Source organism: Austrofundulus limnaeus, unplaced genomic scaffold, assembly GCF_001266775.1.
Source record: "Austrofundulus limnaeus strain Quisiro unplaced genomic scaffold, Austrofundulus_limnaeus-1.0 Scaffold127, whole genome shotgun sequence".
Taxonomy (NCBI): domain Eukaryota; kingdom Metazoa; phylum Chordata; class Actinopteri; order Cyprinodontiformes; family Rivulidae; genus Austrofundulus; species Austrofundulus limnaeus.
In genome coordinates this window covers 58597-65448 of record NW_013952529.1, presented here as the reverse complement: position 1 = coordinate 65448, position 6852 = coordinate 58597, and positions in this window count along the sequence as shown.

Below are 6852 nucleotides of genomic sequence, written 5' to 3'. Positions count from 1 at the left end.
GAGAGACATGGACACTGTCCACAGAGAGACATGGACACTGTCTCACAGAGACATGGACACTGTCTCAGAGAGACATGGACACTGTCTCACAGAGAGACATGGACTCTGTCTCACAGAGACATGGACACTGTCCACAGAGAGAGACATGGACTCTGTCTCACAGAGAGACATGGACACTGTCCACAGAGAGACATGGACACTGTCTCACAGAGACATGGACACTGTCTCAGAGAGACATGGACACTGTCTCACAGAGAGACATGGACTCTGTCTCAGAGAGACATGGACACTGTCTCACAGAGAGACATGGACTCTGTCTCAGAGAGACATGGACACTGTCTCACAGAGAGACATGGACTCTGTCTCACAGAGAGACATGGACTCTGTCTCACAGAGACATGGACTCTGTCTCACAGAGAGATATGGACACTGTCTCACAGAGAGACATGGACACTGTCTCACAGAGAGATATGGACACTGTCTCACAGAGAGATATGGACACTGTCTCACAGTGAGACATGGGCTTTGTCTCACAGAGAGACATGGACACTGTCTCACAGAGAGACATGGACACTGTCTCACAGAGAGACATGGACACTGTCTCACAGAGAGACATGGACACTGTCTCACAGAGAGACATGGACTCTGTCTCACAGAGAGACAAACCAAAGCAGGACTGGATGCAGGTCCAGCAGCATGTCTCTCCAGGAGCAAAAACTACTTCTGTGGACGTGTAGACCTCATCCTGGTCTTCTCTCTGATCCATTCTGAGACTCGTAAGTCCAGAGACAGGCTTCAGCTGGACCAGGTCCTGATTTGTAGCCCACAGACCCACCAACAGGAACACTGAAGACCAGAGACCAGGAGCTGGGACCAGAAGGTCCCACAGGGAGGTCCTGGCCCTTCCAGCTCTACTGGCTCAGTTCAGATCTCAGAGGTTCTGGTCTCTGCAGGTTCTGGTCTCTGCAGGTTCTGGTCTTTGCAGGTCTCACAAACATTAAATGAAAATAAAAACAAACAGAGGAAACTCTTCAGACGTCTGTTTTCAGGGTTTATTTTTTCTTTCTGATTTGATTTTTAGGTTTTTTTTATTTTAACCTCAAATATTCTGAATCCTGTCTGAGTGAACATCTGTTCAACCAAACCAGCAATTATTCACCAGCCAGAAAATCACTCAGAGAGACATGTGTCCTCAACAAACACTGTCCCTCAGCAGGGACGACTCATGAACTCTCAACACTTCCTCTGAACCTTTGTGGACCTATTATGACTTCCTGTGGACATCTGAAGACTTCCTGTGGACNGTCACCCTCAGGAGGGGTCACCCTCAGGAGGGGTCACCCTCAGGAGGGAGGAAGGTCGCCCTCAGGAGGCTGGACACGGCTCTTTGGTCCGTGGACACACCTCAGTGCTCTGGTTAAACACGGAGCAGAGAGAAATAAACTGTGGGGACACACAGAGTGTAAAAACAGACCCACACAGTCAGACAGGTCTGAATATAGATGTGAAAATTACAGACGACAGCTTGTTGAGTTAAACTTAGATCAGGACCGGGGGAGTCCCTGTGACTCAGGCCTTATGGTCCGTGTCGTGGACGTCAGCTGTCTGAGCCGCGGCGCACACTTTGTCCTTTGGAAGGAATTTATTCACGTTATGGACGTTTTGTTTTGTTCACTTTGGATCAAAAGAGATTCTTTTTTATTGCTTGTTGACTTTTATTTACCTGACGACCAGTCTTTGTACGCAGACGCATCAGAGCTGGAAAAAAGTGTTTCTGGGTTTGTTCTGTATTTAAATGAAGGTTTAACCACTTCTGTTTAACCAGGGGTGGCACACCAAAACTGACGTCCACAACAACAGTCATGATGCTGTTTGTAAAATGTCAAATTGAAACATATTTTCCAGCAGATGTTCAGTTTGTTATTTTACAGATAATATCAGTGATCCTGTGGCGTCCAGAGATCAGAATCTATCACTTCAACAGCAGTCCAGTTCTGCTGTGTTCTGTATCTTTACACATGCAGTCCTCACTTCATTATTACATATTTCAGTGGCAGAAGTATCATTATGTGGGGGGGGGGGGGGGGCATACCCCAGAAATATTTGAATGAAGTAGAAGCCATTTCCTGCATTCTGGTGTATTTTAACAAGTTAAACAGACCTTCAGCTACATATGTAAACACTTTGTGTCAGTTTTCTATAAATCAAGTGAAAGTGTTTGTTAAACAATAAACGACACTGAGTGAAGTAATATTTGATGGTAAATGTGAGAGTCCTGATGAAGTACATTTTAAATGGGATGGGGACACTTCCCTTCACAAACGATTGCTGTGATGCCTGTTTGTCATTTTATTTAAAAAACTCAAAACCTCTTCTATGTATGTTNTGTGGACCTCTGAAGGTCTCTGTGGACCTCTGATGACTTACTGTGGACCTCTGAAGACTTCTTGTGGACCTCTGAAGACTTCTTGTGGACCTCTGAAGACTTCCTGTGGACCTCTGATGATTTCCTGTGGACCTCCGAAGACTTCCTGTGGACATCTGAAGGTCTTTGTGGACCTCTGAAGACATCCTGTGGACCTTAGAATGACTACCAGTGGACCTCTGAAGACTTGATCTGGACCTCTGAAGACTTCCTGTGGACCTTAGATGACTTCCTGTGGACCTCTGAAGACTTGATCTGGACCTCTGAAGACTTGATCTGGACCTCTGATGACTTCCTGTGGACCTCTGATGACTTCCTGTGGACCTCTGATGACTTCCTGTGGACCTCTGATGACTTCCTGTGGACCTCTGATGACTTCCAGTGGACCTCTGAAGGTCTCTGTGGACCTCTGAAGATCTCCTGTGGACCTCTGAAGGCTTCCTTTGGACCTCTGAAGACTTCCTGTGGACCTCTGAAGGCTTCCTGTGGACCTCTGATGACTTCCTGTGGACCTCTGATGACTTCCTGTGGACCTCTGATGACTTCCTGTGGACCTCTGATGACTTCCTGTGGACTTCTGATGACTTCCTGTGGACTTCTGATGACTTCCTGTGGACCTCTGAAGACTTCCTGTGGACNGACTTCCTGTGGACCTCTGATGACTTCCTGTGGACCTCTGAAGACTTCCTGTGGACCTCTGAAGGACCTAAATGTAGTATAAACCATGGGACATCTGAAGTTCAGTGTAAACATTTTGTTTTTGACTGAAATATTTAACGTGTTTCTGAGTTTTCAGCAGTTTGATGTAAAATCTCAGGAACTTTGATGTTTCTGAACCTTCTGTTTTCCTCACATTTATTTTTACTCCCTGGAAAAGTGAAAAATGAGTCCTGGCTCAGCTGAGTGGAGAAATGTTTAACATCTTTAAAAAACCCCAGAGCTTGTTGTGCAGCTGGAGGCGTGTTCCAGATGAAGGAAGTAGTTGTGATGATGAATCACCAGCAGAGATATCGCTGCTCTTCAACACCTGGGAATGATATTTGTTCTCAGCAGGCCGGCCGACGGGAGTGGATCAGCACCGTGTGTGGCCTGCAGAGGTTCTGTGAAGTCCAACATCACAGCTTGAGTCACGGAGACACCATCCCAGTTCAGTTTATTAAAAACAAACAGGCGGAAAACATTTAATCACAGAAACACCCAGGATAAGAGCTCAAGTCTGTCAGCCGACAAACTGTTGACTCTGTTAGCTAAAGAAGACGTATGACGCTGTTAGATCCTGCTTTTTCACATTTAAACCCTTCAGTTGGGTCTTTAGAAAGAGGAACTGCAACACTTCCTCCTTAGATTCCACAAGCCCCGCCCCTTTCCTGAGGCATGTCTCAGATCAACTCGTTTTGAAGCTGTCTCTTTAAATCCAAAGGAGCTTCACGCCTCGGCCCCCTCCAGCTTCCAGACCGGTTCATTCCAGCTTGATAGAGGGGATTATGGTTATATAGCTGCGCAGAAACGTTTATTTAGAAATGAATGAAAAGGGTGGATCACCCCTCCGGGTTGGGGAGAGTCTCCGCCTCAAGGGGAGGAGTTTCAGTATCTGGGTGTCTTGTTCACAAGTGATGGTAGGATGGAGCGGAGGATTGGGTTCTCATCCTCAGTAATGAGGGCGTTGCTTTGGTCAGTCGTGGTGAAGAAAGAGCTGAGTTGAAAGGCAAAGCTCTGGATTTACTGGTCTGTTCCAACCTTCACCTGTGGTCATGAGGCGTGGATCAGGACCTAAAAAACCAGATCCTGCATACTAACGGCTGAAATGAGATTCCTTTGTAGGTGGGCGGGGCTCAGTCTTAGAGATAGGGGAGGAGCTCCGTCATCCGGGGGGAGCTCAGAGTAGAGCCGCTGCTCCTCCACGTCGAAAGGAGTCAGTTGAGGTGGTTCTTCTGATCAGGATGCCTCTTGGATGCCTCCCTTTAGTGGTGTTCTGGACACATCCCACTGGGAGGAGGCCCCGGGGCAGATCCAGGACTCGTTGGAGGGACTATGTATCCTCTCTGGTCTGGGAACACCTCGGAGTCTCCCGGGATGAGCTGGAAAGTGTCTCTGGAGAGAGGGAGGTCCGGATTTGTCTCCTGGAGATTAAAAGATGTGAACAACAGAAGACTTGTCCATCCACCCTTACATGGTGGACCAAGAATCTGACCCAGAACCAGAGTCTGACCCAAACAAATTGTAGTTGGTAAGTCCGACCTTATTTAATTCCATCACAAACAATTAGACGTAATGTTTCAGAAAACATCATAGAAAAATTGAGAAAACTTGACGGGATGATAAATCTGAGCCAAACAGCATCTAAAGATCTCTGCAGCACCAGGAGAGACTAAATTCAACTTTTCTGCTTCTTATAAACTCCAAGAACACAACTAAATGCTTTGCAATGGATAAAGAAGTGGATTTTGTATTTGTCCAGTTTAAAGGATGAATGCTGCGTTCCAGTTGTCCTCAGAGGTCGTAGCTTCGAGCCTCCGAGTGGAACGCCTCCTGAAGTCGTAGTTTCGAGTCGAGAGGTCAGCGCATCCAAACCATAACCCGAGCAGCTTGAGCATGCATTACGTCATCATTTCAACATGGCTGCTGCGCGCATGTTTCTCTAAGCTAACGGCTAATGTTGAGCTGTAATCAAACGTACACAAGCACCATCCCCATTATTTAACAGACAGAAAGTAAGAAGAGAGGAGGCAGAATAAAAACAAGTGTAATTTGTTTATTTTCCCTTTTTATATTTGTTGAATTTATGTAGCGTACTAGCATGCTTGTCCGAGCTAACCGCTAATGTTGCTACTCTTGTATGTAAACAAACGCGGCTTTTCTGTGTTGTTTATTTTACTTTACGTCAGACGTACTTGTAGTGCTTTACAGTGATAGTTAAAATATATGTTTTAACACTGTTTGTACACCTCGTAGAGCACTATTATTGTACGTTTTATTGTTGCAGAGCAAAATAATAAACGCTTTTTCCGATGTTTGAAACTGGAATGCTATCACTCAGAACTGATGTCAGTCCGGCTTCAGGATTTCGAGTTCTGGTACAAATGGAACTCAGCAGAAGACTCCGTCCTGACAGACGTGAACATAAAGTATAGTCGTGTCAAATGGCAGAACCGCCTAAAACTATTCAGTTTTTCTCTCTCCTCCCTGTAGGTAACTTTATTTGATCCAGTTGATTGACCTGGTTCAGACAGCAGGGGGCTGGACTTGGTGCTGAGCAGGTGTGCAGAAGAGTAGACATGCAGCGGTGAGTAAAAACCTCAGTTCTAGTGAAATAAATTAATCAAACTGTTGAGGACTGGAACAGTTCTTTAAATTTCAGTTAGGTTTGTGGTCAGAGGTGTTTTTGTAATACACAGGTATGCTGTGTATATTTAACAGGCCTGCTAATTGATCTGATGCTTTAAGTTTGTTTGTTCAGTTCAAACAATGAGTGATCCTGACATGAGTTAAAATATTTTACTGTGTAAAATTAATGGTTAAAGTATTTTATTTTCTTTAATAATTTAATTCTAGTGAGCAGAGAAGTGATTGATCTTAATGGGATTAAGTCTGTTTTAGTTCTGAAAGTAAAATAAGGGATTATTTCAAATAAAGTTAACAGGAGATTTGACCTTTGGAAAGTCCAAGTTTTAGCTTTCATTGATTGAAATGCTGGTTGTGTTTTTTTAAGTAAATAACTTTAGTTTACAAAGGTAAGTTGAATTAAAGATTTACCAGTTGTCATGACCTATACCAATATATCAAATTAAAAACTTTTATGGATTAATATTTTTTGTTTGAGATTCAATTAAAAACTATTTTCTTTGCTTTGTTTGTTTACAAAGTTTTCCACTGCTGATGCTGACTCTGTGCTACACATCATCTAAATTAAGGAAGATAAGAGTTGAACCGTTCCTCTGCATCCTCAAGTCGGATCAGAATTTGTGTGGAAAGACTTGACGTCCAGTAACGAGACGGACAATAAAGTGGTGAAAACAGGAAACCACTTTATTTAGACTTTTAAAAGACAAAAATCAGCTGATAAGAATAAAACCAATGATAAAAGTCCTCCAGCTGTCGACATCAGAGTAAAGAAAACAGAGTTAAAGCTTTATGTTGGATCAGTTACATCAGGCCTTCAGTGGAACTTAATGAACTTAAATCCAGAAGAAAAGTCAAACTTCAACTGATCCTGAGATGATGATGTGATGATGATGATGATGATGATGATGATGATGATGACCCTCCGCTTCACAACAGCCAGGTTATTGATTTCTGCACACAAAGGTTTGATTTTTTTTACATGAAATACAAGAAAAAACGCATTAAAAGATGCAGAAATAAATGTGTGGAGGGCTACAGTTATTATACTCTAAACATGTCAACGCTGAGTCATTGTTCAAACTGGT